At 34.9% G+C, this 27,321-nt stretch overlaps 1 long non-coding RNA gene across 2 annotated transcripts in view; it reads left to right on the top strand.

Annotated features, from left to right (window-relative positions):
* LOC147825266 (uncharacterized) overlaps positions 1-26,475 on the top strand; it is a 230,926-nt gene extending 204,451 nt beyond the window's left edge. For both annotated transcript variants that reach the window (XR_015440849.1, XR_015440850.1), the window contains one exon: positions 10,064-26,475. This is a non-coding gene — a long non-coding RNA (uncharacterized LOC147825266). The remainder of the gene's footprint in view (positions 1-10,063) is intronic.
* Positions 26,476-27,321: the final 846 nt, after the last annotated feature.

Genomic DNA, 27,321 nt, shown 5'->3' on the forward strand with positions numbered 1-27,321 from the left:
TCAGAAGAAGGGGCATATCATAGTAGATAGCCTTCAATCACCTACTGTAACCTGTTTTATTAATCCTTTCTCTAACTATGAATCTCTGAATGTTGTAAGAAATTATCAATGACAAATTTCCTTACTATTTTTTCAGGTTTTAAATATGGACTCAGAGAGGTTACAAGTGTCAAGCCCATGTTAAATAATGATCACTTTAAATGTGTACAACAATGCTCCAAACTATTGTTAAAAATAAGTTTGCTCATTTTCATTTGCTTTCATGTAGAGATGTTCCAAACGATTTATCTTTTCTGAATAAAAGGAAAACACAATGAAGTAGATCTGTGGAGTGTTTAGGGTGACACATTTAGCAGACCAAGGAGAATACTCTTCATAATTACACTCAGCAGTTCATCTTGAAAACTAACTTCTCTGAACAAACCAGGGCACCTTTAGATAAGGTTCCCTTGCCTAATAATCCCTCTGTTCTCTTTAAACTACTCCTACTCACTGCTATCAGTAATAGGTTTAAGTGAAAACAGGTAGAAACATGTAAGCTGGGTAAAGAGATTATACTGTCTCACTGTATTCTTTTCTTTTATTTTTTTCCTCATTGGCATAATATCTACTCATAACTTATCTTAATGTTCACTCCTTATCCCTACAGAAAAAGTAAGATAGCAACAATGACTGCAGATAGTATTTTCTTTCAAAGAGTAATAAAACACTCTGATTTTTCTGAATAACAGAAACGCTTAGCATTTATCTGGCTGTTTATTTGGCTGCCCACATGTCAAATTCTTATGTGTGGGAATAATATGTGCCACTCCTTGCAAAAGGGTACAAATAAATCCTCACAAAGCATGAGGGATGACAACTTTCTGTGGTAATTGCCTTCCATTTGATTCCTGTCTCACGTCTTTTTAAAAGAAAATTTTGTGCTAACACAGCTTAGAGCTGCAGCCGAAGTCTAACAAGAAGAATGTTACACTTTTAACATGGTTGAAATGGTTTGCAGAATACAGAACATTTGTCAGACACACTGGAAGGTATTGAGTGTATCCTCATGTGGTGCAGGGAGGAGAGAAGTTAATGTTGGGAAGCTGGAATCATCTAGATACTGGATGGTAAGGTCACAGGTGACATTTTATGTACAAAATTTATTTTTTATTGAAGAAAAGGAGAACCAAAATGTAATAATAAGATGAGATGCTGTGGCTAGAACAGTCACACCAGGCCTGTCTGTTCCATTCCAAATGAGGGGCAGAGTAATGAATCCAGTTGCAAGACCAGACGTGTTAATTTTTCTTAGTGGACTAACAGCCTCCCATTTTTGCAGTCATGATATATCACTGAATTTTTAGAATAGAGCTTAGATGGTTTGGGGAGGAAAGAAATGGAAAGAGCAATGTTGGAAACCTCCTTTCACCTTTTCCCTGATCTGGCCACATCCCATTTTAAAACTATAACAGCAAATTATTTTCTCTCAAGGTTTTCCCTTCACTGCAAGATCAGTCACTTTATTTTACTTTGTAGAACTCAGCTAGAGCTGAGTTTTAATACACCAAATTATAGGCTTGTTGTTTTTTCCATTTTGTGCTTGATTATTTTGTCAGTGATTTCTATCACTTCTTGGTATATTTTTCTTCTGCCTCATGAAATATTTCTTCTATTTTCTTCATGGGTTTTATTTATGTTGGAACACTATATGGATTTTCAGGATTTTTCATAATTTAATCCAGGCGTTATCCATATACTTTTTATACTTCTTTATTTTATTCAATGTCCTCTTTTAGTAAGTCCCTAAATTTAATTATTATTAGTTTTTATGGTTTTCTTACATAAATACTTCCTAGTATAATCTAATCCAATAAAATTACCATTAAATATCAATTCTGTGTGTGAAATTCACTCTTACTGGATAAATAAACAATGCTCAGACAGCTTCATAGATATTTCTTGATGATTTTGCTTATGGGTCTTTGTTTTATTAATGATGCTTCATTATTAGCATTTATTGAAATTTCCTATTTTTTCTTATTGTACCTTTCAGTTGATCCTGATAATTTTGTATTTATGGTTAGAGAAACAGACATATTTATAAGTAGTGAAGCTTCTCATAAAATTGCTCATACAACTGCAAAGATATCATGAATCCATTCTATTTACTTACAGAGACCCCAGTGAATAGCCATGACTTTTGGCATTGTTTGTAATCAATCACCAATGTGAAGAATATTGTTCTTATTTGTCATTCCTGTAACAATTACAACAAATCATGTACATATAATATTATTGCATTGTGTATTGCATATCTATGATATAGTATGTATAATATATATTTTAAAATTCACAATATTAAAATGAATTCAGATTTTTTGGGGGGATACTGGAATTTGAACCCAGGGCATTCACACTGAGCTACATCTCCAGCCCCAAACCCTTTTTTATTTTTTTGAGAGAGTGTCTTTAAGTTATTCAGGGTGGGCTTAAAATTCAGTCCTCTTGTCTCAGCCTCCCTGAGGGCTTGGATTACAGGCATATGCCACCATGTCCTATATTACTCTATTCAGAATTTTAAAAATGGTTTCAGTACTTTCTTATTTTCAACTTACTGAGAATCTAAAATCTCATCCATCTGCAATGAGCCTATATGTTTGTGTCAGAGGACTTCACCACAAACAAGGGCTTTCCTGCATTCTTTCCACACCATTTCTTCCAGAGAGGCCTAGAAAAAGTTCAGTCAAGGTGACCTAATATACGTAGTTGCAGTTCTGGTTTTGTGGATTTCAGACTACTTTTGTGAATTCCAACTTTAATACCCACTGGCCTCAATGCCGACTTACACAATTAGAATTTTGGTAAGATCTAACCATTTCCAATTCCGCTGGAAGGGAAGAGTCCAGAGCAGTTGTGCTGGGGCGGTCTGTGGTTGCAGATCACACCTGTCTCCTCAGTTACATCATTGCCTTTTTTCTGTCCTTGCTTTTGCCAGAAGGCCTGCTTGTTTTCTAAGTGACTTACATTACCATAAACATTTTGTTTCTGTGTATGTGGCAAGTTTTCCCTTTGTACAGGAAACAAAAAGCATGAGAAGCAAAAACTGTTTGATAAGGGGGATGTTTTGGAAAAGAAAAAAATAACGTGCATGTGTGCATGTGCACATTTTCTTTCCTAACAAAGCCACTTGAAATTTGGATTTTGAGACTATTTTATTGTTTCTATAACTCTAGGATTATACTAAATATATTTTAGACTTTCTAATATTTTATTTATTTGTATGTCTTAATTGGTTTCTGGTCTTAATGGGTATAGCTTTGGATACTAGCAATTATTAAAAACTTTAGGATGCAAATAAAATTTTGTTGATTGTTTTCATAACCTTAAAATATATTTTCCTTTGTATCCAAGAGATATTTTTACCTATCTTACAAATCAATTTACATCTATACCTTACTATCATTTTTTATCTACATGAGTTGTTGATTTCTATAAGTAGTATGGTAAAGTCTTTCCTTATATAAGTTGGCATCAATTTCTTCTTGTGTTTCAAACTACAGGATGGTACTTTGGGGAGGGGAGGCAGTTTGTCAGACATCCTGTTGCTACTTAATTGGGCTTTTAAAACTGAAGACTTTTTCTAGAGCTTTGGGACATTGATAATTTTATATCTTTAACCTGTCTTTGTCTTAACCTTTCTCTTTTCATTTATAGTATTTTTTTTTGTTTTCTATTTCACAATTTTCCCTATTATATTCTGCCCATTTGGTAATTTCACTTTTGATAATGATATATTTAAAAAATATAAAACCACTATTATTTACTTTTTGGGGATACAATATCTTGGAATATCTTGGAAAGATATTGTATTCCTACACTAAAGGTATCAATTTTTTAATGAGAAGGATTCTGTTTGCTGTTCTATTTGTGCCTGTGTTTCACGGCACTGTTTTTGCTGAACCACGTGGTGGTCCTCAGTTGTGTTCTTTGTATCTGAGAACCTCTGCAACCCCATTGCTGGTGGACATTCTGATTTTCAGAAGTTATCTTCAGGAAATGTGGTGTGGGAGGGATGACATCTGCAGGGTGTGGATTTTACCCAGTTTTCCCTCTGCTTTTAAATTTAGGGAGGGCATTCCCTACCCTGTCTACTTTCCTTAATGGACACATGCTTTTGCTACCAGCTGCTCAATACAAATGTGGAAAGAGAAGGATGCCAAACAACACATTTGCTTCTAACACAATCTCTATTTTCTAACAATTACCCTAAGGCCCTCTTATGAACAGAACCTCAAAGTTTGAGATATTCTAGGAGCCACCTTTGTCTCTGTAGCAGTTTCTGCCTATGAGTGATCTGAGCTAAGGTTTTCTTTTTACCTTTCTATTTTTTACAGATTAATCCAAATTTATGATTCACTGGTGACAATATTTCTGTTTAGCTATACTATTATAGATTTTTTGAATATGGATATATTTAATTAACTAGATAAGGAAATTTTCAGAGGAAATTTGACTGGGCTTATTCAGCTATATTAACCCAGTTTCTTTCTCTTGTAATATTTCTGTAGCATTATGAGATAAAGAAGACTGGATTTTTAGAAGACTGAGCTATTTACTCTGTGCTTTCATTTTCATAGCTAAATATTCTGCAGCTGGGGTAGGAGCAGGTGTGGCAATTCAGGCCCTTTGGGCTGTGGAATCCAGGCTCAGTGTAAGCTGATTCTCCCCCTCCTACTCTTTCTCCCCTTCTTCCTTCTTTCTAAACAGCTTTCTCTGTTGCATATGCTTTCTATTTTAAGAATTAAGATCTATTTTGACTAATCTTCCTATTAAGTTCTACGATGACACTAATGGAAATATGTTTCAATATAAGAAATTACTGTTGGACTAAACAGACCTATTTTCTATTGAAATGAGTGATTGCTAATTTTAAATTTAAGAAAAACTTCAAATCTTAAGCAATATCTTATAATGCAGCACAAGTAAAAGATTCAAGGAACCATATCTCTTCTCCATTAACAATCAAATATTGTCATTAATATATTCATCAATATATCCTTAGAATTACTAGCAATGGGGTAGTACAGTATGATAGATTACAGTAATTTCTTAAATAAATTAATGTTATCTCTTTGATAAATGATTTTCATCTTTAGAGTTGAGCAATAAGGTGATTTTGCCAATTGTCTTACCTTGACAAAGTGGTGAGACATGTAATTCAGTAGAATTCATTTTAAGTTGTGCTGATCAATGGGTAGGCTGGTGGGCTGGCTCCAGAAATGTTTCTGTTACATAAATGTATAAGAGATTAAGATGAACATGCTCCTAAAAATATTGAGCTGGTACCTTTAGTTTCTTTAATGCTGAGTTTAGAGACTCAGTTTATTTCCAAAGCCTAAATAGTTTGTTGAGAAATAAGGTAGTTTTGGCTTTTTGTATGAATCTTCATAAATCCAGTCCAGGTAGAATTCTTTAGAAATGAAGTAGGGAAATACAACAGCTTAACAATCCTTGGGTTTCCTGCCAAAAATAACTTATTAGTACAAAGAAAAGGTGATTAAACAGAAGGAAATGTCTATATTAATGGATGTCCTTAATTGAAGCTGTGGTGGTTTTTAGCTACATTAATATATCTCAAAACTTGATCATTTTTACTTCTAGGGCACTGAAGCACACTTCAGTTCAGTGAAGTACATTAGGACAATTAGCTTCTTTCTAGATTCAAAACAATGGAAAATTTCAAGAAAGTGAGGGGAAGATAATAGTAATTGTAGCTGGCTGCTGAAGGGACCACAGCACAGATGGGACCTTCAGTGGAGGATACTGGTGGTGAGCAGAATCTAGGCAAGATAATCTCAGCAATGGCCTTTAAGATACAGGGTGGCTTTTTGCAAGATAGAAAAAAGGAAAACACATCTATGAAGGCGTCTGAACTCAAAGAATTGAAGAATATGATGAATGATCTCACATAAATGGAAACCAAAAAGACTAATGAGTTGGTTAATGGGAGCTGATCTCTTTCCACTCAAAATTTCTATACACAAAATAAACACAGTCATAAAATCATTTCTATTGTCTTCTATTTTCTTGGAACCAGGAAGAGTAGAAAAAGACTATTTCAAAAGCTATTTACTCGGTGCTTTCATTTTCATAGCTAAATATTCTGCAGGTGGAGTAGAAGCAGAAGGTGTGGGGATTCAGGCCTTTTGGGCTGTGGAATCCAGGCTCAGTATGAGCTGATTCTCCCCCTTCTATTCTTTCTCCCATTTTTCCTTCTTTCTAAAAACCTGTACTAGTTTACCATTGTGCCAACGCTATCTCCTGATACCAAATATATGAATGAAATAAAGGATTTAGATGGCGTGAAAGAGAGGCAGATAGGAAGATACAAGAAAAAGAAGTGGAAATTTAAAGAAAGAGTAACAGGAGGCAGAAGAGGTGGCTTGAGTTGCTAATGAAAGTGCCATTGTAGGCCAGGGACTTAGCTCAGTGGTTCCGGTGCCTGCCTCGCAAGTGCAAGGTCCCGAGTTCAATCCCCGGTACCAAAAAAAAAAAAAAAAAAATGCCATTGATTCTCAAGAAATTAAATATAGGACAAGAGATTTAGGAAACTCATAGGCCTTCGTGGTGTGTATTTGGTGAAAAAAAGTGAAAGTAATTATATAGAAACATAATGAGAAAATGGGGTACAAAGAGGGGACTGCTAAAGCAAATTACCAAATTAAAAAATTTCCCCAAAGCTGACCTCATTTGTGATAGTTAACTGTTGTGACAACCAGAGTAAGAAATACCCAGCTACTTAGATTAGCATTGTTCTGGGTATGGCTCAAGGGATTTACTGAAGACAGGACACCCAGCCTGGGTGTAAGTGGCACCAACCAATAGGCTTGCCACCTGAATGGAATAAAAAGGAGAAAGAAGAAGGACGGCTCACTTCTGTTTCTTTGGAGAAGGTCCTCTCTTCACCTTCACCTTGGATGTCCTCTCCTGGCTTCCAGTGCAGACTCTTCAGCCTTCCATCACAGACCCTTGGCTTACTGACACAGACTTGTACGGGACACTACAGTGAGCTGCAGGCCATAGACTTTTGATCCTTTGGATCTCTAGCATGCAGACAGCCCTTTTGCACTCTTCCACACCTGATTCCGCAGGTGGCCATTGTAAGCCTTCCTTGTAAGTCCTTATATATTTATATGTCTTGTTTTAAATCTGTTTCTTCAGTGAGGACTGACAGATACACCATTTTTGGATTATTTCTGCATTCTTCTGCAGGATGTGCATCTTCAAACAATTTCCTTCATTCTGTGTGCTTTGTACTTCATAAGTGTTGGATGAATGAATACAGCACAAGGGAAAATTGAAACTCTCTATATTCAGGTTTAAAATTTAAGCCCTCAAATTTGGTATGTAAATCTTAGTCAAATTAGCATAAGAATGAAGGGATAGAAATGGGGAGAGAGAGGAGAAATGAAAAGTACCCAAAATATTTCAGTGTTTCTGTGCAGCACTACCAGCTGAAAGCTACAACAATTGTAAAATGTGCAGAGTAACCCAGAGTTAGTTCTAACACTCCCAAGTATTTCCGAGTGATGAAATCCTTTTGCCCTCCTCTTACTAGTGGAGATAATGTCACCTCTTCATCTCAGAGGTCCTTAGCAGTAGTTTGGAGTAAATGAAGACCTATCCCAGTCCAGTGATAAGCACAGAGGGAACATTATATCTTTCCTCTACTCCAAAATGGTTACTGATTGAGACAATCTTCAGAAATGAAAATGAAACTAAGCTTTTAATATATATTTGAAGGTAAGTAGATGAGAGGCTCTCTGCTTGGACAGCAGCTATCTAGGAAATGAAGATTATAGCTTAACTCAGCAGTTATTTAAGGGTGTTTTCTCCCTTTTTTCTTATGATGATAATGGCCAGTTTAGAACTTTTCATTTTATATAGAGTAATGATGCAGTCTATAATCATCCTATTGACTGACATTACTTTTCATATTGGCTAGAAGGGAACAGGATGTACTCATGTTTAAAAAATAAAAGAGAAGGAAGGGGGAGGAATGTGTAAAAGAAATCATTTATTAGAGTGGAGTAAAAATAGATTGTTAGATTGAGATTTTGAATTGTCTTTAAAGGAACTGTAGATATCTGTCATGTCCAAAACACTGCTCTGTTTTGCCAAAATGCTTTAAATGGTATCACCTATCACCAGGAATCTTTCACTTTTCATAACATTAAAAAACAAAGCACCACCTATACAATCAGCTGCACAATCTATCATACACAGACTGTGGGAAGAGAATTACCCTTCAGTGTACTCAGGTAGGGAGGGAGACTTGGATTTAGTTGCTAGAATAACAAACCACACAGGCCTCTGAGGGTCAGTACATACATGAGCATATTCTCACAGTGTGTGTTTGCACACTCAACTTGCACAGGATTACCCACATCAATTCTGAACGTGACCTGAAGCCAAACATTGACCTTGGCTTACATTGAATGTGTGAGATCATTCCTTTCATCCTTACTACATATGTTCTGTTTCAAGTTAATTTATTTTGGTGATAGAAGGTCACTGACGTCGGAAATACATGTGCTTCATGATTGAAAAGGTCTACTACTAAATTTGTTTACAACTATAAATTATTAGAATGATCAAATTTGTTATGAATAACAACACAACCCACAAATAGACCCACAGACCACACAACATCTCACTTATATAAAAATTGTTTCAGTGGCACATTGTACTAAAGGTACAGAAATGCTTCTCAGTAGCCAAAAGAGTTCGATCTCTGCCAACAGAAAACTCCTTACATAGTAACTATTTATTCTTAGTTCTAGTTTATTCTTAACAGTTTTTTTAAAAAATCTTGTTTCTGCCGGGGATTTAGCTCAGTGGTTCCGCTATGTGCCTGGCAAGCGAAAAGTCCTGAGTTCAATCCTTGGTACTGTTGTGTCCAGATCGCGAAGTCCCCAAAGACCACCAAGGAGCCGATTCCAATGTAAACACACGAGGGTCGTTTATTCAAGCTCGAGCAGGGACACTCAACCGTCACCGATGCAGCGGATCAGGATTGAGAGCCCCGAATTCCAAATAAGCAGGGTTTTTATTGTGGCTACCACAAGGTTTGGGGATGTTCCATTTAGCAGTTACATGATTGGTTGATATTTAGCAAGCATGGGGGGTTGAGGGGTGGCTACATGTAGAGTTTATGGGAAAAAGGAACAATCAGCACATTGACAGAATGTTTTATAGATAATGGGCCTGGGAGCATCTGTTTTCTGGGCAGACAGAGGATTGAGTTAGGAGCTGTGTCTTTTTTTTATCTGTTGTCCCACAGCAAGGACATTTTATCATTATTTTATGGGCACAAAGGAGACTAGGGGAATAGTTGACTTCAGTGAAGTGGAATTTATGTCAAGGCCACTTCACTGTCTTATTTTAAGATGGAGTCAAACGTTAAAATAGAGTTAGTTAGGTCTCACAGTACCAAAAAACAGAAAACAAACAAACAAAATCTTGTTTCTGAAAGTACAGAGATCAGAAACAACCAGGTAGAACCTACCAGAGTGAAGGAAAGTGCCCATACAGCAATGGAGATATTACAACTTCACAAAATTGTGCTGAAAAAATTATTGGAAATAACTGCAAGTCTTTAAAACAACTATATTACATTTCAGGGACATGTAGAGTATAAAGCATATAATTCTATACTTTTCAATAACCGCAAAGTGTGTTGTAGAAAAATTGATGCCAAAGACCTTAGAGGGTAAAAAAACTAAATAAAATATATGTGTTAGAAGGTCAGAAATTGTGTGACATTTTTATTTTTTATTTTTTATTTATCTATTTATTTTTTTTTGGTACCGGGGATTGAACTTGGGTCATTGCGTTTGTGAGGCAGGTGTCGGAACCACTGAGCTAAATCCCCAGCCTTGTGTGACATTTTTAAATAACAAAAAAAGTTTGAAGTTTACTGTGGTAGGAGTCTGTTATGAAAAACACAGATTAACTGTTGAATAAATAAGAATTTGCTACATTATGTATGTTTTGTTTCTTTAAAAAAAATCCCATACAGGGGAAGCTGTATATATATCCTGCTAAATTCATCCCTTTTACAACAATTTTCTACTTCCTGGAAGTAAACATTTTGGAAATAATCTTTCTGGGCCATATGCTTGGTAAGGTAAGCTATGCTTTAGAGCACAGCCAATTATACCTTTGTATGTAGGCTTGTGATTTCTAAGGCACAAGCCAGGAGGTTCCATAGTGTAAAAGCCAAGCTCTTTTGTTTGTCTTTTGATTCCTTTAGTTATGCAATTACTTTTCCAAATACAGAACTCAAATGTAATTTCCACATTTTTCTCAAGGCAATAAATGATTGAAATTTGGCTGGTGACAAGGGAAAAAGGAAGTTAAAGTAGTGGCACAAAGATAATGGCAATTAGGGTTGAAAAAGTTTTATGTAGTTATAAAATTGTTACAGAATATAATTATTTTTGGGCTATCTCCAACAGAAACTGACTTCAGGCCAGTCAAGTCTGGTTTTTTTTGTATCTGATTGGTCCTTTTCAGAAGGACAAGATTTCTCTTAGGACTTTGGAATGATTCTCCTTACTCCTTTCATGAGGATATTTATTAGTTTTGCTCTGTTTTCCATATTATAGCTCAAGAATGCATTTTAACAAATAATCTGATCAAGCTCATCTTTCTTAAACACACATATTTAAATGGCTTTATCAATAATAAATAGAGATTTAATATGTGGTTAAGAAAGAGCATATATCATGTACACATTATGGTATCATGGTACTCTAATTCCCTACTATCTTAGGTCTGCCCTTGTTATTAAACTGAAAGGCCTTTCATGAGCACTGTTGAATGAGTCTGTAACTGGAGAAGCTCAGATTCAGTTCGGCAGTTTGAAATTTCTTCAATTGAAAACTGCTAATAAGCAAAAGAAACCTGATCCAGAATAATTTCTCTCCTAGTTTTTAAATAATCAGATATATTTCACTATTGGCAATAATATGTTATTTCATTATAGGTCACATGTTTTGTTAATAGGTTTGAAAAATCTTATTAGGCTTGTTCTTTACTCACTCTGAAAGATGCTTGGTTTCAAGTAGCCATTTTAGCCTAAAATAGAGATAAAAAATTTGTATCTCTGTCTTTGCCTGTATGTAGTGTGTAAAATAATATTGCTTATCATAACATGCTTAACAAAGAAATTTATCTTTGACTCAAACTTGGTTTATAATTATGCTTGATATACCTAAATCTTTCCTATGAAAATTCATTTTCAGTTTTGACCATTTCTTGAGATTATCACAATCTTTTGGAAATCTAAAATTACCTAAGTTGTCTCTTTCTTTCCAATCTATTAGTATAATAATAAGTTTGGTGATATGAAGCTGTTTCCTGCCTACTCTGACAACATTTTCATGAAGAGGTAGGTAATTATCTTATAAACATTTCTTTCCAAGTTATATACTAAAAGTAAGAAGCATGGCAGAAGGTAAAACAGACCCGAACCCTTAGTGCACAGGACTATATTAACTCTTTTGGCTAGAGGCTATGATAGAATAGCACTTTTACTTTTTAATCTTTTACCTATAAAATGATGAGATTTTGTGTTATCCCAGGATTCAATATAGATTTTATCCACTGAATGAAAATAATTCATAGTAAAGGAAACAGAATTTGAACCAATAAATAATTGTGTAATTAAAGATACACCATGTAAAGGCTGACAGTATTTACACACAACAATAGCTTTGTATGCATAGTCTCATGTGAACAAAGCTTAATTACAATGAAAGCCTTATAATTTAAATAGGTTAGTCTTTTCCAAAAATAATGTAAGTTAGTGAAGTCTTCTTGTATTTTATAACTAAGTTCTTGGGTGTTTCAGAGAAGCTCAAGAAGTCAATAGAAGATATGTCAAGCCAGACATTTGTGGAATTTAGTGTTTCAACTGTAGAGGCATCTTGGAAGGATTACTCTTGCAAGAACATATCTCATAAATGAATGGAAGTAGTAATATATTTTATTATTATTTAGGTATTTTGGTAAGAACAAGAAACAGGTAAGGTGTTCCTGAGATTTTATGAGCTTGTATTGTACTTTGGAAAGCTTACAATGGACACAATACTGTATCATTCCACTTTAGCATGCTTCTGATTTTATTTTAAGCTATTTTAGAAAGGCTTACATGAAATTTATTTATTTTTTTTCCCTCTGGAAAGAAAGCTTCATGGTAAAACCAGCTGGAATAATTCTTCCATCAAAAGAAAGAAATGAAGGCTCTTGTATTAGAATGTATTGTTTCATGGTCAATTCCATCATTTTCATTGCTGCTCTTTGAATTAGTTCTTTGTCTATGGCTACTTAAAAAAAGAAAGAAGAAAGGAAGGAAAAATAAAGATAGAAAAATATTACAGCAGAAAATTGAGTCTATTGTATGCTTTTACCTGTGGCCTTAAACAGCCATCTGGTTTATATTTTCTGTGGGATTCAGAATTTTTCTTGCTCTTGAAAACATGATAGGAAAATTACACCATGAATTTTAAAAAAGATGCTGTTTCAGTGTTAGACCGGGGAAGAATGAGGCTTCATGAAGGACACAAAATAAAATGATTTATTTCTTTCAAAAGAACTTAACTCTCCCTTTCCAAAAGAAGGCAATAGATATGTATGCAATATGTTCTTTGGGGCAGAGGCCTGTGTGTATTGCCTCTCTTGCATTAGAATGAAGTTGTCAGGACCAGTACTTTCTGTTTTGGCAATCACCCCTAGTCTATTCAGGTTTATCTTCTTACTGTGGCCTTCTACAATTAGCCCTATGAAGAGAGAAGGGTCTGGAGAAAACTGAGATATATTTAATTTGGGGGAAAACCCAGAAAACAATATACCTCCTTTTACCTTCTTACCTTTCTAGACTTTCTCAAATCAAGTTAATATTTTTACATTTTAATTCCAGGAAGTAGTAGAAAATAATTTCCAATTTAGAAAGCATAAAATGTTCTGAAAAAAGTCAGTGGGAAATAATAGTTAAGGGGAGAAAAGTAAGTTGAGAGATGGATGATTGGATTATAAGACACACACAGAATCTGCTATTTCTGGACAAAAGCCTCTTTTCACAAAGAACTGATAATGCTTTGAATTGCTTTAATGTATCATACTATTAGCTTATCCCAAATCTTAAGCAATATACACAACTCAATAAGTATCAACATTAAGACATTTATTCATTGTCTTCCAAGAAGTGGTTCTCTTTAGAAATGCACTAGGGTTCCCAAAGGTTAGCAACATTTGACTTACATTTGACAACATTCTCTATTCATTCTGTACTAGAATTAATGAGCAGTCTTGTGCAATCTCCTCCAGGAATTTGGTGTAGACATAGTAGCTTGTCTGACACTTTTCAAAATTTTTTTTTAACTTACCATGCCTGTTTGTTCCATTTCCTGACTTAGAAACATATGACTGGTCAAAAAAATAAGTTTTACCCATCAGAGCTTTTAATGATTTCGTTTGCCTGCTTTGAGCCATAAATTGGTGGAGTCAGAGAGATGGAACAGTTTTGTTTACAAAACTCCTGAAATGATTCACCCTGACATGAGATTTTGAGTTCCAGCTTGCCTGGTTTTTCTTCCTTACAAGGTCTATGAATGGTGCTTCAGAGGCCGGTTAAGCAGAGCTTTCAGTTCTAATTCCATCGTAATAGTTCAATTTCCTTTATATTTTAGTGGAAACAATGAATATAAAGCACACTTATATTTTATTCTCCTAGTCAACACTATCAGGTTTGTCCATTCAGCATTCTGAAACATTACCTCTGTTTATGCCCAGGTTCTTAACACTCCCTTTCCCTTCCTCTATGTTGCCTCATATTAAAAAATTTTCTTACTTGAAGACTTACTACCTGAGTTTAAATCTCAATTCAGCTACTTCCCAGGTGAATTTGGGCAAAAATTTGCCTTCATTTCCTCATTCATACAAAGGGGATGGTAAAAACAACTCTTCCTGGAAGTACATTATGGGGTCAAAAGATTTGACACACATGAAGGACTCAAATAATGTGTGGCTCATTGACAAGGTTGCCTGTGGTTTGTGAGAATGGAGAGGTGGATTGTATTGGTAGGATTTGAGACAGTGGAGTTAAACAAACGAGCTCTACTAATTTGTTGGCACAATCACAAATCTTATTCATGGGAAGAAATTTTTAGGTGCTCTATTTAAGCTATATAAGGCTTCTTTTGTGGAAGTACAAAACAAGTTGTTTTGGGCAGAGAAAATCCACTAGTAACCAAAAAAAGAAAAATATAAAAACAACAGAAAGAGAAGTCAATCTGACAATATATATCAAAAGACTTCAAATGTGCATGCTTTTTGACAGTTATCCCACTTTTGAGAATTTTCCCCTGGATATAATTAAGGATGTAGATATGATTGTGCTTCAAGAATGTTCATTGGAGTGCTCTTTGAAAAAGCAAAAATTGGAAATGACCTAACATTGATTTGATTAAGCAAATTATAGTTCAAACAATGGACTATTAAGCTGGAAAAGAGTGTACTTATTAACTGGAAAGATAATCATAATATATTGGTAAATAAAAACAACAGCTTCAAAAACATAAGGGTTTGGTTTCCACAAGAGTAGACAGGAAGGAAATTTTGAGGATGGATTATTCCTCAAGATGTTACAAAGATACTCTTCAAGTGGGTTAGTTAGGGTGTGATTTTTTTATGGATATTCTAATTTCTGGTATTACACAGATATTTCTGTGTTCAGTTTGAATTGTCAGAGGAAATGTTCAAAGAGCCCAAATCTTATGTTTAATTTTTAAAAGTTCTGAAAGTATTTTCTTTGAGTAAAAATTGTACATAGATTTTGGTTGTCAAGGACTTAATTTTCATCTTTAGTTATGTCACTATCTGATGAATAATTTTTATTATATAATTTCCAGCAGTTCAGGTCTTTATCCATTTGTGAGATGGCATCAGGGATGGTGCAACTGGTGAATGCGCGATCACATGAAATAATGAAGTGATGCTGATTTGAAGATTGTATAAGTGCCTTTTAGAACCTATTCATCTAGAAGAACAATTGATTAACTCTGATGAGAAAAGGATGCATTATTGTTTAGCAGGTGAGATAATACTATTCTTTTGCTTCTCATTTTGTGCAGAGCTATTGCTTCCCAAGGTTCTCCAGACAATTCCTGCTCAAAATGAGATACTAAAGAGTCCACTTGTTTGACAAGCTGTCAGTGTTGGCTAATAGTGAAAAGTGAGATTTTATAATACAAGAATAATCAAAGTGAAGAGATACTCAAGTTAGGCATTTTCTAGGTATAGATTTAGCAGCTCACTCAAACATTAGTGAATAAATATGTCATAAGAGAATACTCTTATCAATGAAACCTCTTTTGTGCTTTGACACAAGCTGTAATTACACTATGCAGATAACTGGATAATGTCAAGGCAAATTCTTTGCCACAATTAAAGATGATATAGCAGTTGCTTCATTCTGAAAGTTCTAAAACACAATTAATTTTTTGCATTACAATTAAGTAGGTCAGTTTGCACACCCAGCAGCACCACCCATGAGGAGGTGAGATGAAAGTGAGAAGCCAGTTGAGTGACATAAAAAATAAGTAAAAAGCGTAGCTTAAAATAAGAGCCAAATGATACTTAGTACTTGCTTACTATTTAGCAGAATTGTGATAAAGTACCTTGTTTGTATTATCTTAGTTATTGTTCTTAAGGTCTAGTTTCTAGACTAACAGCATCAGACTCACCTAACAGCTTGTTAGAGATGCAGATCTCCAGATCCTAACAGAGGCTTCAAGCCTCAGAAACTCTAGCTATGCGATCCACCAATTGTGCTCTGACATTCCCTCCAGCTCATTCTTATGTGGGTTCACTTAAGAACTACTGATCTAAATTAACACTCACAATCTTAGGAGATCATTGTTCTTATCCCAATTTTATAGCTGAGGAAACTAAATCTAAGAAAATAAATGCTTCCACATAGGCCTAGAATTCAAACTTTTCTGTTAGCACCAAATGTTCAAAACCTTTCTTTCAACCTTCATTATTACCTTATAGGATCAGCCTTCCCTGAGGATAACAAGGAATAAAGAGGAAACGCGAGCTCCCCCTAGAGGTCACCAAAATGGTGGCTCTAGGTCACCCAGCGTTGCCAAAAGCGGTTACCAAACGTATCATTAAATACTATATTTCAAAGTTTGATTTTATTCAAGGGGAGAGAGATTAGAACGTTTTTTATTTGGTAAAAGGCCTTATAGGGGGAACTGTTGTTATTTTTATTTGGCCTTTCTGTTAGCAGAAGTATTAAAAAAACCAGAATTTGAAAGGAAAAGAGTTTCATCTTTGAAATTAAAAAAAAAAAGTAAGTTGCTTATCTCACCATGGACTTTCTTTCAGTGAAAACTCAGAATACTTGTGGGTTTTTTTTTTGTTCATTGAATATCCTTTTGTCCTCTTGCACTTCTCAACACAACCTTATTGTTACTTAGGGTACTTCCTCTCTTCCTCTGTGTGGTCAGGGGCTGGAGGTTTTACAAACTTCAGTCAGGAAGATAAATAATGATTGACATAGCCCGCGCTACAAATTGGGGTTACCTGGGGTACTTAAACATGTCTAATTCTCAAGCCCGAAACTCTTATTAAAACAAGATCCCTGGCAGTGGGCTTCCTAGTGGTACTGAGTAGCAGTCAGGATTGGTGGAGCCAGTCACGGGGCCACCCCCTTACCAGTGACTGGGGCCATGGTTGCCAACTAATGCTGACAGTGATTACTTTTGCAGAAGGTTTGTTGAAAGGTTTTCCTTACCGACATTTTTCTTTTAAAAAGAAGATCACAAGAAAAATTTTCCTTTCTCAGGATGATAATCCATTTGCATGTGGTCCTTGCAACTGTTAGGGGCATTGAAAAAACATGAAGATGAGCTGATGTAGTATGGATGGCATAGAGGAAGAGGTAAATAGTCTGTATTCTTCATCATATTGGTCCAGGTCATCTTATCTTCAGATTTGATTTTATGTACATTAGTCAATGCCCTTTGATTTTAAAGTATTTTTAATTTGGTTTTTATTACTTACATCCAAAACCTTGTGCTCAATTTACCTGTCCTTTAGGTAATTACTCATGGTAACAACTCTGGTTTATTGTATTATTTTAGTCAAAACATAAGCTGAAGTGGTTGAAGGTAAGGCATCACTTAGGGTCACTCAATTTAGGAGATAAATCTCAATGGATAAAAATGTCTAATTAAAATCATCCAGAGAGATTTTATGAAGCAAATGCATATCTCATCTCAGTTTTTTGACAAAAAAGTATATTAGTATAATGGGCATTTGAATTGTACACAGAAGATGATTTGGTTATATGCTTATATGTTCAACATTTGCTGAGAAATATCAGTTTAGAAAATACAAACCACTTAAACTACATGATTCACCAAATTAACTCACTATTAAGCTATATCACAGTAAATAACTAGTTTATGTTACAGTCTAGAAATATTTAGACTGTGGTAAACTGGACCCTTGTATCATTTTTCTTTATGGAAGCATGATTTAACATTATCTTCCATATTCAAAAATTTTACAACTTGGATATAAAAATATATAAATGTTCCCCTACTAATAATGAAGTTACTTCCAAATAAGTCTGTCCTAAATTGAAAATGTTTTTAATACACCTAACATACAGAACAGCCTTGTGACTGCATGGATAAGAGTTGTGTGTAGCTTGCTGCTGTCTAGTTTTGCAAGAGAGTATCATACTACATATCACTATCCTGGAAGAAGATTGCAATTGAGAATTTAAATTGAATTTTGAATGAAAATCATGTTAATACCATGGTTAAATTAAGGCCATCTGTACTTTGCAATTTCCTTCCCCTAAGAATTTCTAGAATTCATTAGAAGACTCAGACCTATCTGTATAATGTCAATGATCTTTCTGTTTATGGTAGCAACTAGCAAGCCAGATCACCACAGTCAGTACTGTGATGGAGGAGTAGCCACCATGGCCATACCAGAGCTCAGTTCTGTATGACTCAACTGTGTGGTTCCACTTGATGTCTCCATGGCTCAAAGCTATTCTTAATCTTTTTAATACTGTTGAAGCTCAGTCATTTTTCATACATGCACAGAAAAAGCTCCCTCCTTCTATGTGATACTCTTCTAGACACAGCTAGGTGTTTTGGTCACAAATCTAGAATTCAGTGAAAGAGTACTTTCAGCTCATATGCTCAACCACTTCACTCTTGTGTCTCCTGAGTTGTTGGTTGAGGATATGATTCAAGGGCTGAAATCATGAGTTCCCTTGGACACACGTGCCTTGGTTGGGTGCTGGGACCCATCTTTTTTTCCTTAAAAGCTTAGCAAATTCTTGTCTAATTAGGTTTAGAAGGCTGGGCCTTTCTGGTCCATTAGATTGGCTGGTTTGTCTGAATATCTGTGGGATTTGTGGTAGAAGGGATTTTCCCTCCAGTGCTCATCAATAGATACAATCATTCAAATGATAGATGGATGCAAATGTACATGAGTGTGTATGTTACCATAATCCAAGCCTTTACAGCCCCAGTGCTGTAAAGACATCCCACTCTACTTCCTGAGAGGTACTATAGCTGAAGAAGCCTCCACTTTCACTCACCCTTCATTCCATCTTCCTGATTTATTAACCTTAGTTATGTCTTCTTGTTTTATTTTTCTCATAGCACTTTACAATATCTGAAACTCTCCTGTTTATTTGCACCATCAGTCCTGAGAGCAGAATCTGTCTGTTCTGTTTACACTCAGTCCCCTTAGTGTTTGTGAATAAAATCATAAGTGAAATCTCACAGATGCACCTATTCCTCATAGGAGGAGTTAGAAGTCTCCCTAAAGGTGGAGATGCTGAGCTACACTTTCAATACCACAACAGGAAAAGAAGGCTCTGGTGAGGCAAGCAGGTAGATAACAGCATGTGAAGAAGTGCAAGTGGTTCAGTATAGTAGGTGCTGGCGTAGGTACATGATGACTGGTGAAGGGAGATGCTGGCTAAGAATTCAGGAGTTCCACCATAAGTAGTAAGGGCTTATGTGTGAGCTAAAAAGGACCACATTTATACTTCAAGAAAATCAAAAGTTAGTTCTGTAAGTGGAATTTGCAGTGTGGAGCTCCTTGGATTTATCTACCTTACGGAGATCTAGTTACTTCCTGGTCTGATCTGAGAAGAAAAAATGCCGATTTGTCTCTGAGGAGCATATTTTTCTGGATGGCATCCAAGGTGACATTGGTGAAGGTACATTTCATCACTAGTTTAAGTTTTCCATATTTCTTCTCTTTCTCAATGCCTCAAATCTCTGAGAAGTTTGGATTTGCTGTTATTACCACCTCTCACAATGTGATGGTTTCATAAGGGTACACTGCCTGCCTGCTTAACTTCTGGGGAGTATGGCTTGGGGGTCTCCCAAGAATAGGAGAGGAGCTAGTCTTTCATAGGAAACTGAGAACTACGTCACCAATCATATTTTTCTGTCTTCTTCTGTATTTTAAGAGGCTATGCCTTATTTATCTTTGTTTCACCAATATTTAGCAGGCTTTTGCAAATCAGCATTCAGTAAAGATGTGCAAGTAAATGGCAGGTTTAAGGCTAGGTTTTACTTTTGCCTGTGGTAAGCTTCTGCACCTGTGTTCTTCCAGGTGTTAGCTGGATTGATTGGCGTTTGCTTTTGCTTTTGATATTAGTTGTAGTTTCACTAGATCTATACATACTGCCTCATCTCTAAAGTGAAATCATAAAAATAATGTTGAGTGGCATTTTATTTACCTTTAGCTCTTTCTCAGCTTTTGTCATGTGCTTAGGGCCAAGGAAGCAGTATTACCTTTAAAAACAGCTAGTCCTGGAATTGAATCATGGTTTTGTCATATATTCATAATATGAAATGGTATAAAATAATAAAATGATATAAAATAATTAAAAAATTAAAATATAAAATAATTGTCCAGTTCAGTTTTTTCCTTTATAAAATGAAGACAATTAAGTTGTTTTATAAAGTGGTTGTGAAGAAAGGAAATAAACATGAAGAAAGGTTTATACCCTGGCAACTGATAAGCATCCTTTAATGCCTGTTTTCAAACTAAATATTCCTCTATGAAAACCAAAGTAAAATCTCTTCTGAAAGTATTGCACCCAGTTCAAAGACCTCATTCTTTGGGTGGCTCAATTTTGTGAATTTCTTGCTATATACCTTGAGTAGTTTTCTTTTTTCCTATTTCTAAAGCTACCTTGATTACTTTTTTATTTCAGCACTTTGGTGAAATGTGAGTGTACAAAATGTCATTGCTGGTGAGAAGAGCAAAGCTGACAAAGAGCATGATGCCCTCTTACTCCTAAGGACTAGTTGTGAGCTTTTGCATCCCACTTGGCATTTCTATATTGTCCATAGGCTTTAGGTAGGAGGACAAATGTTTTGCTTAAGGCTGCAGAAATCAGTGTTTGTTTAATGATTACTATAGCTTGCTTTGTAATTATGATTGCATGGGCAATCCTGCACAATCCAGGGAACTTTTGCAAAGTAATGACAGTAATTTACAGCCATGTGGTTTTGTGTGGGTGCTGAAGCACTTGGTCTGTGGCCTGCTTGCATGCTCCATTGCCTGCCTGATGGACCTATTCCCCACCTGCACTGCTTTCCCCACTCTTGATGAAACACAGCGGAATGAATGCTGCATTTGTGTGAAAGACAAAGGAAATAGAATGTTTGTTAGGAGAGGAAGATTGAATCTGTAAGAAATTCCTTTCACTGTTTTCTTAGCTTTTCAATCAATGAAAATAGCTCAGTTTTCTTTCTTTTTATTTCAAGAAAGACAATGGAACATAAAGTCAGTGCAAATTAGGCACCTTCGTGGGTATCTGGAATTTTAAATGAACTTGGAAAATTCCTCTAGGCTTCAGGTAAACTCCTGTGACTGTTTTCTTTCCGCTGGGTATTTTTAGATAATTAAAAACTAATTTAAGTAAATTTTCATAGCTTATGGTTACTTATAAGCATGTTTTATTCATGATGACAAACTCTTCAAAAAAAGGCACTGTGTTTAAGTCATATCCAAATTTAGGAGAAAGGCAGAATGATAAAGTAAAAAGAAAACAGTAATTAAGAATCCAGTTTCTGCATATTGCTTTTTAAAATGTGCCACATCCTGAAATGAAATTCTGCTTATATGTGCCATGATCTCAAAAAAAAGGAAAATGAAGATTTTGGTTAAAATCTTCAATAATCCAGTCCCAAAGAATTTCCTTTGAAGTTGTTTTATGTGCTTCCCACTGAAAAACTTTAAATTATAACTCTGCTTTGTGCTTTGAAAATAAATTCAGCGCATTAATTGTATTTATGGGAGAAAGTAGTAAATGTCCCAGAATGAATACACAGCCATAATTTACTCAGAGGGAGCTGCTCCTGCTCATAAACTCTCCTGTGCACCTCAGCTGCTTTATGACATTAGCCAGGCTTGTAAATGAATCACTGCTTTGTGCACCACAAGATCCTTGCACTATGTACATTTCCACTGAATGATTATCAAATAGGATTATTTTTATTGCACATTTTCTCTGCTAATTTTCCAGGAGATTAAAGATAGTCTATACTTTGAGGCAGGGTCTCTGTTTATCTGAGTTGCACATCCATTTAGTTCAGAAATATGTGCAGATCACTGGCAGAATAACAGGACAGCTGCCCAAATCTTTTAGCATGAAGAATTGAGGGGCCTTGTAGGAAAACTTCACCCTATGGGGAAGCGAGTTGGGTATATGTAGCCTTGTCTTTGCTGTTAGATGGGAGAGGTGAATGACACACTATAATGTGTATAGCATTAACCCGATGGTCAAGTATCCATACTAGAGTGTTCAGGGACAAAAAACACAAAAGTAAAACAAAAAGAAGGGTATTTATACATAAAACCTCTGACAGGTATATAAGGCAGCTTTTCTTTGGGGTCAGGACAATAGACACAACAGTAAAGGAGGATGGGGAACAGTCTCACAGTGGCAAGGGAAGCTTCATGGCTGTGTCCTGATGCTCCAGGAAACTCAGTGAGACTGAGCAATGAGACTCAAGACTGGTAGCGGAGACCCTCAGCCCCATAATACCTGTACTGGGAAGAAACCTTGGGCTTGAGACAGGGAACAAAGCTCTACCATGGCTTTATTGCCGTCCTCCTTTCAATACAGCAGATAAGGCCCTCTTGTTTATATAGGGACAGCTGAGGCTTCAGGAGTCAGCAGCTGCTGAAAGAGCTGTGTAGCTCACCTGTGCTGGGAAGTAGGTGTGAGGTGACTGTGAAGACTGAAAGTTATCCTCTTACATAAGCCTGGGGATGAAATCCAGAAGGACAATAGTTATTACTCATCCTGAGATTCCAACTCTGCCTGCGGGCTGGTGTGGCTTGAGAAAGTTGTGATATTTCCTTTGTATTCTTCAAAGTAGTTGAGTTTCCTCTCTATTTGATTCATGCTTGTTGTCACATAAATATGTATATGCATAGGTAGATAATCACCACCCCATTGTGGAACCTTTTCCATGCCATTTTGGGGGAAGTATGTGGCTGTAACTTAACTATGTGCTACCAACTATTATGAATAGTTTTCCAAAGAAATATCTCCTGATTCACACAAATTTTTATAATCTACTCTAATTGCATTGCTTTTGTAGTGTGTGTCAAAACTACGCTTCCCTCTCTTTCTTTCTTTCTTTCTTTCTTTCTTTCTTTCTTTCTTTCTTTCTTTCTTTCTTTCTTTTTTTTTTTTTTGAGACAGCATTTCACTATGTAATTCAGGCTGGCCTTGAACTATGTATCTCAGGCTGGCCTCAAACTCTTGGTGATTCTCCTGCCTCAGCCTCTGAGTGCTGGGATTACAGGTATACCCCACCACTCCCGGTGTGACTCTACCTACTTTTCTAATGCCTTCTATGCCGTTATGCTACCAGATCTAGAGGACATGGTAAGAAATAAAATCATGTGTGTTTTCACATCCCAAAGTGAAATGAACATGAATTTTAAAAAGACAATTAAAAAAATCATAACAATCCTGTTCATAATAGCTATTTGAAGAGAGTAGAAGCTAGCATAATGATAGCATATTTAACAGGTTTCAGACCTTCTCTCTAATTTCTGATTTGTGATGTTGTTTGATTTCCTATGAGGTCATTTTCAAATTAAAGACCTAAGAATGGGAATCAATTTGGGTGCTTTGTTTTGCTTTTGCTTCTCCTACCCATTGTTTGCCTGTAATGACTTCTTAGGGATGTTTGCATCCAATTCACACTTTATTTTTAAATACGTAGGATGTTGTCATAAAAGTTTGAACAGAGTCCAAAAAAACCTTAATAAATAATTTAAACAAATCAAGTGCCGTGCAAATTATCTTGTAAATTTAAATAAAAATATAGCAAAGAAAATACACAAACCCACATACAAACAACTCATCCACTACCATCTCTAGCAAGCTTGTATCTCATTGAAGCAGTTCTTTAATAATTAAAAATAAGTGTCAATAAGGATGCAGAAAACCGAGGGGAAAAAAACTACTGAGATTTTAGTCTTAATGGATTTGGTATGAAAACGAATGAAATATACTTAACATGAAATCATTACAACAAAATAAATTCAAGCAAATTAGAAACACATTATTAAATATGAAGTTTAAAATTAAAGAGGTAGAAAACTTTTTAAAAATGTTAAAAACCAAGACTTATAGCTTTGAAAATATTTATTAGTCCATATCCTTTTGACAAGTTCAATCTAAAAATGTGAGAACGTGAGCAATGAGATTATAGTTGCAGAAGCTGAAGCAATTAAAATTGTAATACAATTCTATGAAAAGTTTTATGAAAGACATTTTGAAAACCAAAGAATAAATGGAAAAATGTTTAACTTGGAAGAGCCAAGAAAACAGGATAAACCAATACCATTGATAAGCCTGAAGTTATGATTGAAACAACTTTCATTATTAATGCTAGTATAAATTAATTTTATGGAAAGCTCATATAATTTTTGTATCATATAAAAATGCTCAGAAATAAAAAAATATGGAAAACTTCCAAACTCAGTGATCTTAAGAATTATCCTGATACCAAAACCTAATGAACATAACTATAAAAAGATAATATGGATGTTTACTTCTTGTTTCTAATAATTCTATTTGCATTTACACTATCCAGTTTGCAAGACATTCTTAAAAGTTAAGCTTACCTAGTATATTTTAAATATAATATAGTTTCCAAAGCCTATATGCATACTTTTCTAAAATATATCTGATTTGAAGACAAATTTTATTCATGGAAAAAAATCAAGTCGGGGAAATTAAATTTGAAAGCAAGCAAGGATTGAGTTCAAGTTGCTATACTGGGCAAATATATTTCATAGAATTACAAAATAATTTTTGAAAAATGTATATCAGAATAGGAAAACAAAATTGTCATATACAACTTGTAAATTTCCAAAAAGAAAAGATGATCAGATTTGTGGGCAAAAAATATATATAAAAAAATGAAGCCAAAAGCATGTAGAATAATATTGCTATGTGAATATACTGTGCAGCTGTGTAGTAACTATAAACCAAAAACAAATTTATATAAAAATAAGGAGAAATATGAGGTTTTTTCAGGGCAGCTAACTAGAAATATTCAGAGCTTTCACATGATCACATACTTCCCTTCTTCTGCTTTAGCTAAGCAGAATTTCAAAGCAGCACAACCACTAAAGCAGAATATTTGGTCCATGAGGTTAAATAACATAGGATGATACTCCAGGTAGTCACCAAAACTGAAAGCAGCTCAGAGGACACTAGAATGACATACCTTGCTTACCACCCCAGTCAAGCTTGACTTCTCAGGATGAAAAGTGGTCTATAATAAGCCGCATGCTCAGAAAATAGTAATTTTCAAAACAGAATCATCTAACTTTTGTGGGAAAGCAAAGATACGAAAGAGGCATCACATTTGATCAAAGAATATATATCCATGGAAATAAAGTAAAATAAAGTTTTCAATAAAACCATTAATTTTGAATAAAGTTTAAAAACTAATATGTGAACTTACTAGAAGAAGAAAAATTTCTAAACTGTAGATATGGAAGACTAAGGCAAAGAGTTCTTTATGAAGCAGGAAGGAAGTGAGGTCGAATGTCTGAGAGAAAAGTTAAGAGATATGAAGAATAGACTCAGACATTTCAACAGCCGTATAGTAAAACATTCAGAGGGAGATATAAGACATCACAGAAATATTAGAAAAAATTAAGAACTGGAAAAAGAAACCAATGAATTTTTACTTAAGAACAAAGGTAGTTAACAAGATGTGATGGCACCTGCCTGTAATCCACCCTAAAACTCTGGGAGGCTGAGGCAGGAGGATCACAAGTTAAAGCCCAGCCTAGACAACTTAGCAACTTAGTGAAACCCTGTCTCAAAATACAAAAGAATTTTGGAGGTAGCTCAGTGGAGAGGCCCTGGGTTCAATTCCTAGTACTTCAAAGAAAAACAAAAGCAACAAAAAAATCATAACCTGGTTGGTCAAAAATAAAAGAAAATGCTCAAACAAGCAATTTAAAATTGAAAGAAATTTACTGAGATAACTATAAATTATTACAAAATTCTATCACAACTATTCTACAACTTTTGAAATCTAGATAAAATGGGATGATTTCCTAAGAGAATATTAGAAGCCAGAAATAATTCAAGAATTGGTAGAACACTTGATTAAATCAATTACATTAAAATTCTTAAATAAAATATAAACTGTTCTACAGCATAATATAATACAGAAAATTTCCCAAAATTTACATGAAAAAACATCTGCAAAAAACATAAAAATTCTCTGAGCGAATATCACTAGTAAATAACATTGGAAAGTTATAAATATTAGCAGAACAATTCCAGAATACCATAACAAAATTTGAACACGATCAATTAGATTGTATTTCAGGAACACAAGGGTAAGTTCGTCATTAGAAAAATCTATTAATTTAATTTCTTCTCCGGAAAGATTAATGAAGAAAATATGTACTATTATCATGCTATATGCCAAATAAAGTTAAATAGAAAATGAACAACAATAACCACATATTAATCTCCTAGGAAAAGAAATAAGCATTCTTGATGTAATACAGAGTATATATCTACCAGAAACCTAAAGTTAACAAATCTTATACCGCTATTTTGACAGTAGTCTCACTGCTGTTAGAAACAAGACAAAGTTGTTTGCTATTACTGCTGATATTCGACATTGAGTTACAGGTTCTAAACAATGGAAAAACAATAGGAAGTATTGATATTAGAAAGAAGCAAACTGTCAAAATTTGAAACAGATATTGTGGGAATAAAAAAATTCAAGATAATCAAATGAGTCTCACAGTTAATTAAAAAAAATAATGTTTACTAGATAAATTTACAAAAATAATTTATTTTCTATATACCAGTGATAAATATTTAAAGTCATAAGAAAGTAAAATTCTGTTTGGAGTATCAAAAAAAAATCTAAAATACTAAAAAATGAATCTTTAAAAATATATTTTAGAATATTGTGAAAAATATGAACTGTATTGAGATGTGAAAAGTCAGAATTAATAATAAGACAAATTTAAAAGTTAATATTACAAAATTTTGAAAGAATACAGAGAGCTACAGTCTCCTCAATTTTTTTTAAAAAGGAAAGAAAATAAAACAGAAGACTTACAACACCACTTTTTTAAACTCATAAGTTCAAGAAAGAAATACAAATTAGCTCTAAGGAAAACTAACTAGCCAGAGGTCTAAGGAAAAGAAAGCATCTCCAAGGGTATTAGGATCTTGCTATGTCTCATTTATAGTACAGAAGGAAACAGTTCCACCAGAAAGTAAGTGTGATGTTTTCAGCTAAATTTAAAAAATAAATACCCAAAGGTTAAATGCGGCATCAGGAACTACAAACACAGAAGGTGTTCTTTTCTCAGAAGACTTGGTCAGGTGTTCATGAGAAGGAGTAGTCACAATGGGCCAGGGATGTAGTGCCTGGCAAGCATGAGGTCTTGAGTTTGATCCCTCGTACCAAAAAAAAAAAAAAAAAAAAGAGAGAGAGAGAGGGAGGAGGAGGAGGAGGAGGAGGAGGAGGAGGAGGAGATGAAGAAGAAGAAGAAGAAGAAGAAGAAGAAGAAGAAGAAGAAGAAGAAGAAGAAGAAGAAGAAGAAGAAGAAGAAGAAGAAGAAGAGAAAGAGCAGTCATAGCCTAGGAGGCTAGAGAGGAGGATGAGAAGTGGATCGGGCATGTAGAGGGAGTGGCTG

The sequence above is a fragment of the Heterocephalus glaber genome, unplaced genomic scaffold (assembly GCF_053883595.1).
Source record: "Heterocephalus glaber isolate CG9 unplaced genomic scaffold, H.glaber_assembly_v1.0 deba00001504, whole genome shotgun sequence".
Classification (NCBI taxonomy): domain Eukaryota; kingdom Metazoa; phylum Chordata; class Mammalia; order Rodentia; family Bathyergidae; genus Heterocephalus; species Heterocephalus glaber.